Genomic DNA, 14233 nt, shown 5'->3' with positions numbered 1-14233 from the left:
ATCAGACAAACTGTTTATTTTTGTATTTCACTTTTAGAACATTTTATGTGTTTCCCACAAGGAACATCCTTAGTTGAATGGTGGAAACTTTCTCTAGCTTATGAAAAAGCCCAGGTTTTTGTTATGCTTTATAATAACTTGCTGTTTATTTCTTTCTGATATCACAAATGTTTGCAGAGACCTACTTTGACAGATAATAACTGATTTAAATAGTCAACATCAAATACAAAAGGTTTATGAATACTAAGCAAAACATCTTGGCAAAAGGTGAGCAGACTTTGCGAGGGTGAGATAGTCTGCATGTTTCAATGTCTCTTTTAGTGGAATCACAGCTTTACTTTCAATTTCCTCTTTAATGTAACATACATTCTGTAAATATTGTTGTTACTGACAAGAACATCAATTCATGTTATTCATAGAGACTTTCAGTATCTGAGCAATGAATAGCAAGCAGTAGGAACAATTGCTTGCATTTTTATTTCTTAACATACATCCCTCTGCTAAAAAATGGAAACAGAGTCAATTTATGTTTATCAAACACATGCTGCATTTGGGAAAAGGGCTGATTTTTAGCAGAAAACTCTATGCAAATGAAGGGAGATACATTTGTTGAAGTATATTTATTTCCTTTATGTATTAGAAATTGTTTGCCAAATAAAAGTGATTGGGAGACTGGAATATTTTTGCAAGAGTTATAAAATAAGTGTTTGTGGAGGGATCATTTTAAGAGACACTGTATTGAGTAGTTTTGCTCAGAATAATTGGTGTTAAGAGGTGTGGGTGTGGATGTTCCCATCACCATAAATAAAGCAATACTAAGAAAGATTGTGTGGCAGTACCCAGTAAATGTACTTTGCGTTCAGTTGTAGTCCTGACCCTGCACTCACCCATACGCGCTGCTTCCCTGAACTCAACTGGACCATGTGCATACTTCAAAACCAAATGGCTGCACAAGTGTTTGCTAAATTGGAGTCTTATTCAATGTAGTAATCAATGTGAGTAAATAGCAATTTTAGTAAATCTTTGGGGCTACAGTGGAGTGGTGTTGACACAATTAAAGAGCTGCAAATCCGAAAAGAAGGGTTTGGAATATTGGTAGAAAGTAGCAGAATTATATCACTATGGAGTCTGCTTAGTTAGTGCAGGGAGAGACCTATGGAAAGAAGATGCAGAGTATAAACGTGTATTTCCAGTTTCCAAATCCACTGCCCCTGCCACGCTGTTTGCCTACGTCCAGCCAGAGCTATGTCTGTCAGAAATGGAAAACGCTTTCCTAAAAGTCCAGTGCTTAAATGTTACAGGAAAGCTATTAAAATCTTTAGAGTGTGGAGTAAGCTTGTGATCTCAGGGCTGGAATAGAAGAGTTACTGAATACTTGCCACTTTCTAATCATTACGAATTGCAGGTGCTTGTCACGTCTAAGGATTTAAGTTAAAATCAGGAAAAAAAATTGAGTCATTCTGGCAGTGCAACTTGGCAAACTGCCAAGGAAGTCTGGGCAAGAGCTACAGCTGCATTGAACAGCTTACTGTGGTGTTATCTCCTGCTTTTTTCAGCTGGAGAAATTGCTTTGCCATGGAAAGCAGAGACCACCAAACCCAGAAATCCTCATGAGTCATATATATACACCACAAAACACTGGGAGTGAGCAATGGGCCATGAATAAAGCTCTGCTCCTGCCTTGGTAGCTCTGGCATATGTAGAAAAACTTATTGTGTGTTTTTTTTGTTTTCAGCTCTGTTCCAATGCCAAGAAATACCTTCCCTGAATGGGGTAAAATTTGCATTCATTTCTGCATTTACCACTCTGTGTGCACACAGGTGCATGTAATTTTCATGCATAAAGTAGAAGGAGAAACTGGTGGTCTACTTGGCAATTCAGTTTAATCTGGTACATGTTATTTGAAAAACAATAGCTGGCAGTATTGACCATGATGCAGAAATACTCAGTGGCGTGACTGCCGCAGCGACATTGTAGTTCTGCTGTTCCCTATTGTTGCTTTAAAAGGCTGGTAGCAGAGATGGAGGGCAAGTGAGTCCCTCCTTTATGAAATGCTCTCTACCAGCCAATGTTACTTTTGTAATATGCGCGCCAATCCCATATGATTATTTTTCCCTTTAAATGACAAAAAATAGTCAACCCTGTATTTGGCTATTTATAACAGCTGTCAAAATGGATTTCCTACTCGTTTGGAGTGTGTGTTAGGAAAAATTTCCTTAATGATACTTGGATTTACTCTGCTTATCAGAGGGGTAGTCCAAGTATATCTACTCATTAGATCTTCACAATCAAAATGGTGTTCCAGCACTTCCGCTACAATATGCCTCTCGCTCTGTCTTTTTTTCAGCACTATGGTTACATACGGATGCAAGGGCCTGTTAAGTGTAAGTACGTAAGAGTTCTACTTAATGATATCCATTGAAGCCACACGGCACTTTGAGAGCTGCAGTCAGGAGGACATACATTTCATCATTTTTATTGGGGGTTTGTATCACTGACAAGAAAAGTTGTTCTCCCTCTCTTATTTTTGTGTGAGTGGATGAGGTTGCTGGTCATGGGCAGTTTTAAGTCCTTCTAAATATGCATTTCCTTAATTCATTAAGAGACGTTCGTGTTCCAACATATCCATTACACTGACAAACTGATGCTGTAAAATTAAAAAGCCTGCAATTACTCACTTGGTTTGTGTTTTAATCAAAGCTATTGTAATATGACTCTAGGGAACCATAAATGGCAAAACAAAGGGTCTGGGATTTATGTGGGACCTCTGTATGTCTGAATGTCTAAGTAGAAGGAGCTAGGTAAGAGGAAAAAGACTGGATTTTTTTCCTGCATCCAGGAAGGATAGTTTCAAGTGTAGTTTGAGCAGAGGCTAAAACAAGTCTCTGGCTAGCTCAGGATCAGAGAGACCCAAAGAAGCATGTCTTCTGGTTTTATTTTGACCTTTGGACATTGAGACCATCCAATCAAACCATGCTAGGCCCATACATTATTTTTATGAATCATTCCATGAAAGACCTTAAGGAAGTAAAGCAATATAGAAAGCATTTCTGCATGCATTGTGGTTGTTAGGCAGGTAGTAATTCTGTCATTCACTTCTCTTATAAAATAGAGTGGACGTGTGTATGGGTGCATGTTTGTGTGTAGGCAGGAGAGGAGACAAGTGTATGGCTCCTGATTTGTGGTTTGTGATTTCAAGAGGAATTTTCTCATTTTGTTTAGAGCAAGTTTGATTCATTGCCTGTATCTCTTAGGCTGCAGAGCTCTGACATCAAAAAGTGAGCAGCAGTGGGTATAGCAATGGAGTGAAGCTTGTTCATACAGTCCTGCTAGGAGAAGGTGTTTCCACTGCACCCTTAGTGAAATTGTAGCTCTTGTACTTGCTCAGGACGTGCCTCTTGGGCACTCTTCCCTGTGAAGTAGCAGTCACAAAGCCATTCTCAGAATTTTTATTGGAAGTTTTGTGCTTTTCTGTATTGCCTACAGAATTTATACAAGACTGTATAATTTTGAAGGAAGTTAAATGAACAAAACTGCTCTGAAGCTGGTATGTCAGCTGTGCCTTAGAACTTCCTTTCTTGTCTCCAGGGTTCACATGGAAACTACTGTGGATTTAATGAGTATTTATCACTTGTATGGCAAAGGTAGGAGCAGACATTCTCATTTTGGACCCAAATCCGTATTTACAACAGCTGTAATAGAAAATTCTGTAAAGAAGCCAGCACTTTGGAGTGCCTCATCCTTCATGGAGTTCCCCTAGGGATCTGACCGAGATCCCCCAAGGTCACTTGCATGCACAGTAAGTAATCAGGCTTTCTTTGTAGCTTCGTGAGCAGCTGGGATTTGTACCTCCTCCTCAAGGAGTTTTCAAAACTCTTGTGGTACAGTAAGTCTAAGAGGTTAGAATTTAACAGATGCAACATTCACAGTTAATCACTGTTTCTCTTACTGCTCTTCTCAGCTTGTCACTTGATGCATCGACCACCTTGTCAATGTTTAAGGTGTCATGAGAGAAATGGGCTTCCTATATCTATGAGCAGTCTGTATGAACTGGGAATTGTTGTGAGTATTTCACAGACTATTACTTGTTAAGCTGATCATAGTTTTTTCTCATTTAGGCAAATCAGAGTTATGTTTTCTCATGTTCAGAGCATTTTCTGTTTGTCAGCACAGAGCTGTTCTCAGTTGTGTGACTGAGGGAGGAGCAAGTGACTATGATGGAGAAGAGTAGCCTAGCATGTAATCCAGATACTTAAAAATGTAAAATGTGTGACACTGATACTCAGAGTAATAATTCACCCAAAGGCAAGAATGGAAATATTTTTCTAATTGCTCTCTGAGCCAGGTCCCCTAACTCCTAGCAAGAAGCAGGATGGCCTTGCTAACTACCATGGCCCCAGTGGAGAGGCTTTCCCCTTCCTGGGCAGGCAGTGGTGGTGCTGTGGGCTGCAGTGATTTCACCCATCTGCCACCTTCCTTTCAATGCCTCATTTGCACTAGATGGCACTGTAATAACACTTGTTACATCACCGATTTATTTACCAAAAAATACCCACCTGAACCAGTGGAGTTATCTTGAAGTGCAGAAAAGTTAGTGTTTTCATTCGTTTGCTCCTTTTGAATATCAGTGCTTTATTGACAAATGAATGTTGTTTGTGTATGGATATGTTGTTATTAAGTCTGAAAGTGACTAATAGTCCAGAACCACTCTGAACACACAACCATCCCTCTTATGTGTCTTCTCAGACTGGCTTGCAGGTTACTCTTTCAGTCATCTTTGGATTATACAGTGTTTTTTTACAGCTTTCTAATTTTGTCACTTCTGTTGTACTTCCTAGCTTATTATGTTGACAGAGCTTCAATGTTTAAATAATTTTTAAAAACATTTTTTTCTCTCCTGCTCCCCCATTTGTAAATTCTTATGATCAGCACATCCATTGTGTCTGAGTATCCTTCCAACTCCTCACTTCAGGTGCATTTCACAGTACTTTCTTTGTAAACCTTAAAAGCCTAACCTTAAGTTAAAAGTCTTTGCACTTGTGTCTCATAATATAACTTTTCAATTTTGTCTGCTTGCTCAGCCACCCCTTCTAATTTCTAAATGAGTTTTACATCTCTCTGGCATTAGCAGCTGGTTTTGGTCTGATTAAGTCTTGCATTTCTGTGATGATTTTCATCCAAGTAGATCCCCTAGTGCTTTATAAACTTTATTAACTGGTGGAACATACTACCTATCCTTTGCCCTTGATCAAATTAATAAACCTTTAGAGTGAAAGACAGTAAATTATTTTGCTGAAGGTGGAAGTTGATGATGGAAAGCATGTGAAATCATATACGAACTGCTCCAGGCTTCAGGATTCTTCCAACTGAATAGGACAAGTTAAATATCTCATCAGTATTATACAGATTTAAGCAGTGTCAAAATGATTCTTCAAAGCTCTAAAACAGAGCTCATGCTGTCACCTAGGAAAGGAACAGCCACTGTCCTAGATCTTGTTTGTTGTGAAAAGTGATAGGATACGTAGCCTTGGCTTGTAACTGCAAAGAGGAACAGCCTCCAAAATCCATCCAGGAGTGTTTACTAAGAAGAATTGCCCTGCGAGAGTGTTGCTGGAGCTTAATGTTATTTTATTTAGAGGCTTTGACTGACATATTGTAAGTAGATGGATATTCAATGTAACTGTTCTGCAATGTGCCTAAACAAAGCAATTACTGAAATAGAGAACTGCATACTTCTGTTATAGGACGTGGCATGTGGAAAGATGGAGTTATCCTTCAGTCTTAGTCCTGACAGGATAACCCAGTTAGTAACTTCATGCTTTGTAAGACTCCCAGAAATTTTCAAAGCTCTTAGTGAAGAGGAATTACAATTACAGGTGAAAGAAAACAGCAAAATATGTACGTATGCAGATAAAGCTGTGGCACTAGTACACAGTGGCAGGGAGGTTTGTCAGCTACTGAAATGTGGTTTTTATTTACTACATCTGCTAGCTATTTTGCTTAATAATGCTGTAGCTAGAATGAAACTGTCAGGCTTTTTCAAGAGTTTTTCACTGACTTTAAGGAGGGGAATATTAGATTAAGGTATTTATGTACATTAATTTACAAAGCTTTATTATACATGGTTTACAAAATGTAACCAAATTTACGTGGTGGTCACTACTGTGAAGTGTTTTAATTTTGAAATTTCAAAATCTGGTATAATCTTCAAAATATCTTTAAGAGTTCTGCCTTTGGCCCCAAACCTGGCACACTGTGATAGTTATCAGTTGGCATCTATGGGAATTTTGTAGTAAGTTTCACGGCAGGATATGTTTTTCATCTCTTTGCATTTGTCTCTTTTTAGCATTTCCTAAATGCTAACCAGCAGTGTGTTTTAATGCATACATCCTCTGTAATTCAGAGGTGTTGCACTAAGTATTTTCCTCTCTCTCATCTATAACGATTAGTGTTCTAAGCACATTGCTTACCCAATGAATTGTCGTTTTCACTGCAACTGAAATGCAGTTTTTAAGTGACAAAAATTCTGTTTTCATTTAAGTGACAAAATTAAATTATTTACATTCTCTAGCTGTTATGTACAATACCCCAGTAAGATGGATTTAAAGAGTGTATGATGGGAGACAGTCAGAACAATGGTATTGGAGGGGCAATGTCTTTGTCCCTGAGGAGCAAGCACCACCTGCTTCACACGACAGAGCAAGTCTGGTAACAGCCAAGTGGGGCAACTTGACAGAGCCTGTTTGCTTTGGTTTTAACTTTAACTCTGACTGTTGGAAGGTTTATACCGTAATATAAACCTCTGGAGATATTTGTTTATATTTTTCTATCTTATGTAATGTAATAAATAATTTCTTATTAATGGCATCAATTATTAGTTTATTTAAAGTCCTAATCTAATGGATAATTTGCAAGGTTGAATCCCTAAACAGGCTGTTGCATGTGTATTGGAGGGATAGGGTTCCATGTTGTTGATTTTTAATATTTTTTTGTTAGTATTGCTGATGAAAAGGGGGATTTTCCTATTGTGGTAGTGTTTTCATTGAAAAAATAAGTAGCAGCTAAACACTGGACAAAGGATGTAAGTGAAAGAAATATGAACCTTAGGGCTGGATGTGAGCCTGAAAGATTGCTGTTCTCTGATACTCTTCTTTTAGGTATCACAAGTCACAGATGATGATGGAGTTTTAGTTTAAAAGTGAAATTCTAAATTTTGTTGTTTGTGTGGCACAAAAAATGTTATTTGAAGTGATACCTAGAATGTTTTTTTCTTCATTGCTTGTCAGGTTGTTTGCAGGTGATATTTTAAACTGCAATAAAATTATTTTGTCAAATTGTTAAGGAGATTTAAATCACTGTATGTTTTTCAAAACCCAGTAAACAGGTGTTTATATTCCACAGGAGTGGAGAGAGCATTTGATTTGCGACTGTTATATTATTGTTTAATCCTGCCCTGTTTGCTTTTTTTATTTGTTGAAGCCGACTTTGACAATCTGTAGACCTTAGTTTGCAATGTAAATCAAAGCCATGCTCAAATATAAGTGAGGGCCATGACATTAAGTAATGTAATAATTCATCTTATATGGAAGTATTTAATTTGAATGAATAAATATTAAAAATAATTAAATAAAATTTTATAGAATTATTTTGTGCGTGTGACACATTTAGCAAATATTGCTGTCAATTTTAGCCATATATATCATCTGACTTATTTTTCCTGTGAACTGAATCACAAAGTCTAGAAGGTGTATAATGAAAAACGCAGCATTTAAAGAACTTGAAAGGCTCATAAATTTATCAATTCACTATCTGAATTTGCTTGGAAAAAAATGTCATATTTTCTGGCATCTTAAAAAATATATTGATTTTAAATGTTCTTTCCAACTAAGAGGAATAAACTTTACTACTTCATTGTATGTTAATAATTTTTGTTTGCAAAGATTAGGAAGATTTCACCTATAGTAATTAAAGCTGACTTCCAGAAGCCCTGCTGATAGAAATATTAATGCTTGATTTTATGGGCCTGCAGTGTATAGTACACAGATAATGGGAAACAAGTGATTTAAACCTGAACAGTGGACACTGAAGGACCCAAGCGAATTAATAGGCTTGTGAATGAAGCTCTTCAGGAAGCCCACTGAGAACTGATGGGCTACCTTATGGCTTTGCTCATAGCAGTGATTATATATTGAGCTGCACTGTAAATCAATTAAATGTTCTCACTAGCACCACATTATAAACTTTATGTGGTCTGATCATTTTCTTTTAGCTTGACATCCATGCCATTGCTGGTTCTACAGAAATGATAGATTGCATTTTAAAATTAAAATTGCACTTCTTTCCCCTTGTTTAAGTCTTGGGATCCTGCTACAAAATTGAAATTGGAATCACCCGTTCCACCGTTCTTTACGGAGTGACTGTGCAGTTTAACTGTCTGCTCTATCTTCACATCCTCCCAATAAGCATCCAACTTTCCCTTGGCATCCCAATTTCCCAAGAACAGTCTGTATAGATGGGAACTGTATCATGACCCTTGCAGTTCTTTGCAGATCTAAGGTGTTCCCTGTGTTGATGATGATAGGCCAATATACTGCTTATTATTATGTTTATATTCATTTCATTATAACTTCTTTTCTTACATGATTTAAAAAAAAAATCCTGCTTCTCACCTCCACAGGTTTTGTTTGTTTGTGTTGTTGTTTTGTTTTGTTTTTTCCGAAGTTAAACATATTTGTGTGTTATAGCTTGAATTTAGTTTTTAATATCGTAGATTCATGGACACATTCAATAAGGTGAATTGGTTTCTTCCTTTTTTTGTTATCCATGCAGTTCAATGGCAAGAAATACTACTAGTAATCAGTAATCTATAACTAAATTTCAAATTTCTTTAATATTTGCAAATCTCATTTGCATGAAGGAAAAATAGGTGAATATTTCCTCTGTTGTAAAAACGCATAATACCAATTTCCATCTTTAATTAAAAAATAAATTTAAAATATTGCATATACAATAAATATGCCATATAATGTAAAATATATTAATGGTATATTACTGAGTCTTGGGTATAGATTATTAAATATTACATAATCTCTCAAGCATTTTGAAAAAACTGAAAGTAAAATATTGGTTTCTGTGTGTTCAAATCCATTTGACTAGCACCCAAGCAGTTCAGAGCTGTGCAAATAGTTCTAGGGGACTGAGTATGCTAAAATTGTTTGATTAGTAGAATTATTTATTTAGCTGTACTTAGAGACACTGAAGCAGAGTCCTTTGAGTCTGGATTTTGTCATTTTTTTTCTTACTGCTGGAGTGTGATGTGTGGTGTAATACAGTACTCCGTGTGTTTGAGCGCTGGAATTTGCTTGGACACTGCTTTTTTCTTTCCTTAGGTATTCGTGATTACTTTATAAATAGTTTGGTGATCTTAAATGAAGATGTGCTCATTTGCCCGCTTCTCGGATGCAGGATGCATCACTTTCAGAAAGATGCAGAAATTGAAGAGTGTGACAGTTTGAGTAGCTTACCATATGAGACGGGTTTGAATGTCAGCAGCTCTGTCTGTATGTCTGGCTTGGCGGTCCCTGTGGCCGGCGGTGGCTGTGGTGGAAGGTGGCAGGACCAGGCAGACACCTGCAATGGCATCACACCAGGCGTCAGCTCCTGTTAGAGGGAGAGGAGAAGTTTTGCCTCCTTTGATTTCTCCAGTAAAACAGAGCCTGCTGCTTCATTACATCTGCCAGACTCCGAGAGGAAATGGCCTCAAGTTGCGCCAGGGAGGTTTAGATTGGATATTAGGAAAAACTTCTTCACGGAAGGGCTTGTCAAGCATTGGAACAGGCTGCCCCGGGAAGCTGTTGAGTCACCATCCCTGGAGGTACTTAAAAGATGTGTAGATCTGGTGCTTAGGGACATGGTTTAGTGGTCGACTTGACCATGCTAGGTGAATGGTTGGACTTGATCTCAAAGGCCTTGCAGAACTAAAACGACTCCATGACCTCACCTCTGGTTTCAGTGGGCTCCATGGGATGCAGTCAGCAGGGCAGAGGGTGCCCGCAGAGCTGGCCTCCCGCCCTCCCAGCGCAGGGCGCCCGCAGGGCTGTTCCTCACGCTTTTCCTGACTTTTTTCCTCATGCTTTTCCTGACACTTTTCCTCACACTTTCCCCTCGCTGCCAGGCAGTGTTTTGCCCTTTCCCATACACAATTCCACAGGTGTAACCAGCCTCGCTGATGGGCTCAGCTGTGCCCGGCACTGGGGCGGCTGCAGAACCATCTGGAACCAGCCCTGGGCAGCCCCGGCCGCTCCTCACAGACCCCCCCTGCAGCCCCCGCTGCTGGCGCCTGGGCACAGACACCCAAACCCCGGCGTGAGGGTGCGGGTGTGCAGGCAGAGATTACCCGCAGGGCATTGTCCTTCCAACGTGGTGTGAACAGTGGCACACTTTGGTGTCACTGCTCAAGTGCTGCCATCTAAATTGTGGTCATTGCTGGTGACGTACTCAAGGTTAATGTGTTCTTATCGAGTGCCTTTGGAGCAACCTGTGCTACATGGCAATGACTCAGCCAGGGTGGCAGGAGGGTTTTGTAGTACAAGGACATGGTCTTCTGGTCTTCCCTGTGCCAACTGCATTCACGTGGATGCTGGGGAGGGAGCTTGGAGTGCTCTGGAGGAGGCCATGCCGCCCGCCTGTCACCCCGCTGCCCCCCACCGAGGGCACGAGAAAGCCTTACAGCTTCCCAGAACAGATGCGGCGGCTGCAGGGCTTTGTACAGGTAGCCTGGTGAGCACTGGGGTGGATAAAGCCTGCTTTCAAGTGCACTTGAACTTGAAGTGCACTTGAGCTTGAGCTCGTATTGGATGAATGCCACCCCACTGAATCATTAGTAGCGTTTTTCATTAATGTTTGGTTCAATGTAGGCTTTTCGTGGTAAAAAAAAACCAAAACCACAAAAAAACACCAAAAAAGACAAACACATTTGTGGTGCTGAATATCTATCCTCTGGTGCTTTCTGCTTTTTCTTGGTGGTATCACTGTGGTGTGCTGCACCATCCCCTCCCATAGAGTTTTCTGCAGTAAGATTCTTGTGCATGATTTTGAGTCTGTAGAAACCTGTGTAACCTGGGTTAGATCATGACCTATTTTGTGAATTTGTGTGGTGCTAAAATAGATGCAGTACCCACCAGATCAGCATGGCCTTGCTGCTCTGATTTGATAGGCGTTGAGTTTTTAAACCAGTCTTCTGGGTCGTACAGCTGTCCTGATGGGCAAGTTGCTTTTCACAGGTAAATATGAAGAGGTGAAGAAGTGATTGAGGAGATCCCACAAACCACCTGCTTGCCTCAGGCAAAGTAATTTTCTTGTCAGCATGCTTGGAGAATTTTTTCAAAGACTGCTCTGCGTTAACCCACATTAGTTACTCCCTATCCCTTGGTGTAGGTGGAATAGACCTCAGCTCAGTCTGCACCTCTCAGAGATGTGCTGTGTCCTTTGGCATAATAAAACGGAGATTACCGTGTTCTTGCTGATTAGACAAAGGCAGAAAGGTGCTGGCTTGGTAGTGTATTGGCATGGAGTTTGTATAAGTGGTTGCTTGATTAAACCCTATCACTCTGTACAATTTACCAAAAAAAAATTAACTTAATTTTCAGAGGAAGAAATTTTCTGTGACTTTGTGTTTAGCGTGAGATTGATTTGTGCTTTCATACAGACTGCCCATTTAACCCTGGTTACATCACTTGGCCTCCTGCCCTGTAGAATGGGTTGCTAGCAATTCCCTGCTTTGCAGATATGTCACATAAGCTCACAATCATACCTTACATTTGTGAAACAATTATATTAGTAGTAAGGTAGATGTTAGTACCATAGAATCGTTATAGCTCATTTTAGAATGCATTACTCTGACTTTGATGCAGGTGTTTATGTGTTGTCAGGATTTTTTTTGTTTTCAATTTGCAGACTGCTGTTTTCTTGGTGAAATGCATTATTTGGTAACAGTATCACAAACAAAACTGCTAGTAGATTTATCCTGAATGCCTAGTGGTAGGGTGGGGGGTGTGCGTCCACTCATCGGGATTTTCTCTTATGACAGTTCCTAAATACCTCTGGGGCAGTTTGAGCTAATTGACATGAGGGGAAGAGGTGGAAATAGGTAGATGCAGATTGAGATCCTATGTTTCCTTTAGCACAAACCATTGGAAAAAGGAAAAGAACTGTGAAAATAGTGCAGATGTATTTTCCTTTTTATAGGCAATGCTTAACTAACACAATGGGAATTTTAAGGATTCCCAAATTGTGCTAGGTGTGTGAAATAGTTAATTTGACCAGCTGCAGCTGAGTTGACCATGTGTAAACACCAATTAGTGTGGTACATGGTAATATAATCAGGAGAATCAAGATGAAATTAAGAAAAAGAGAAAGGTAAGCTGCATATCAGGTACTTTGTTACTATCAGGGGCTTTTAAAATTAAACTGCATAAGCCATAGGCAGGGGCTGTGTAAGAAATGATTTTATTCTGAAAAGGCCTGGACTGGCTCATTTTTATCTCTAAGTTCTACAGTTCTGTGCCCAGTGAAGCCTTCTGTAGATAGCCCCTGACAGCTGGTGTGCGTGGGTTGTGCTGACTTCTCTGCTAATGATCCAAACCAAACAAAATAAATATTGGTTATTGTGTGCTGTCCCTTGCACGCTGGCTGTGCTCCTGTCCTGCAGCAGGTAGTAGCACTGCACGACTCTGATTTGGGCAATGCCCTGTGATGTCCCAGACTCTCTCACTCTTGCCTGGTACCAGCCAGATTCTTACAGGTTGCACAGGTTGGTATCTACAGAAGAGCATGAGGAATCCTCAAAAGTTCTTGTGTGAAGGGTGTGTTTATGCTTCATTTACCGAGTAACATGCAACGAGCAAGCAATGAATTTAAAGTGGACAGCAGTCCCTATTTCTCCTCTCTGGTTCCCTGCCTAGTGATATCGTAATGTGAATGAAGGGGGACGTGGATTTCAGAAAAGAGAAATATTATTGCGGAAGAGTGAGGAATATATATGCCCTATATAAGCCATCTGGCATGGCAGGCCTATGTGTGGCTGTGGCTCTTAAGATATGAAATCCTTTTTCCAGCTGGTTGGATTTTGCAAAGGATTTAAGTCCCAAAGAAGTTTTGGGGTAATAGATGAAATGACAGCGAAATGAGTTTTCAAAATCAAAGTAGTATGTCAAATTGTGCAAAGAAACTTTAATGTCAGCAGGATTCTCTTCTAGGTGAAACTCGAGTGCACAGAAATAACTGTACTATGATTGGAGAGACTGGTTGTGTGCATAAGAATTTAGGATTGTGTACTGGGCTCTAGATTTCCAGGTCAAATAAGTGCATGGTATCAAACCTTTTATTCTACCCAAGTACTGGTTTCAAGCTCTCTGAATTTTTGTTACCAGGAATTAGGACATAGAAATACATGCCAGTGCTTAATTGCTGCCCTTAGACGACACATCAGTACATTCTCGTAATAAAATTCACAACTCCCTTTACATCACTATTAATCTCAGTGATGCACAACTTTAACAGCATTTGGAGTCTGTCCAAGAAAAAAGTTTCTTAGATTGGTAGAGAAAAGGTTTTTATAAGAATATATATATTTTTTAAATGCTTGTTTGGAAATCACTGAAAAGGAAACTAATGTTTTGAATCTTTTAAACTGTGTTTCCTTTTAAAGTTCTGCAGTGTCTACTCCCTTCTGTAGATATTATATATCTGAATACAGTTAAAGTAAGAATTACAAAAGTAGAAGGAATATGATTATTCATCAAATTGTCCTAATTTGGACTCACATGTCTACATAATCTCTATACTGAAATATTATAGAGAAAATCATTTCCCCCTACAGTGTAAATTGGGATTGCAAGTGAGTACGTCCTGGGATAGATGGCATGATACCAACTAGCGCTGACTCTAGAGGAATTAAGAATTTCCAAATCTAACCTGGTGAAAGCGATCGCTTTGCTTTGGCTCGCTTAAATTCCCTGCTTGCATCTGTCATAGCTTATTTCCATTAAGCTAATTGCAGTGTTCCTGGTACATTTTATAAGAATAAGGAAGTTTAATGTCTTATTTAAGTATAGTTGTCCAAAGAGGAGTGCCATCATCTATGACTTCAAGGTTTTATTTCTTGTTCTATAATTTACTTATCTGAGCATATGTTGGTTTACAACTTTAAACTTCCTTGTGACTCCAGTGTTAG

Source organism: Caloenas nicobarica, chromosome 9, assembly GCF_036013445.1.
Source record: "Caloenas nicobarica isolate bCalNic1 chromosome 9, bCalNic1.hap1, whole genome shotgun sequence".
Classification (NCBI taxonomy): domain Eukaryota; kingdom Metazoa; phylum Chordata; class Aves; order Columbiformes; family Columbidae; genus Caloenas; species Caloenas nicobarica.
Note: the sequence above shows the minus strand (reverse complement) of the source record.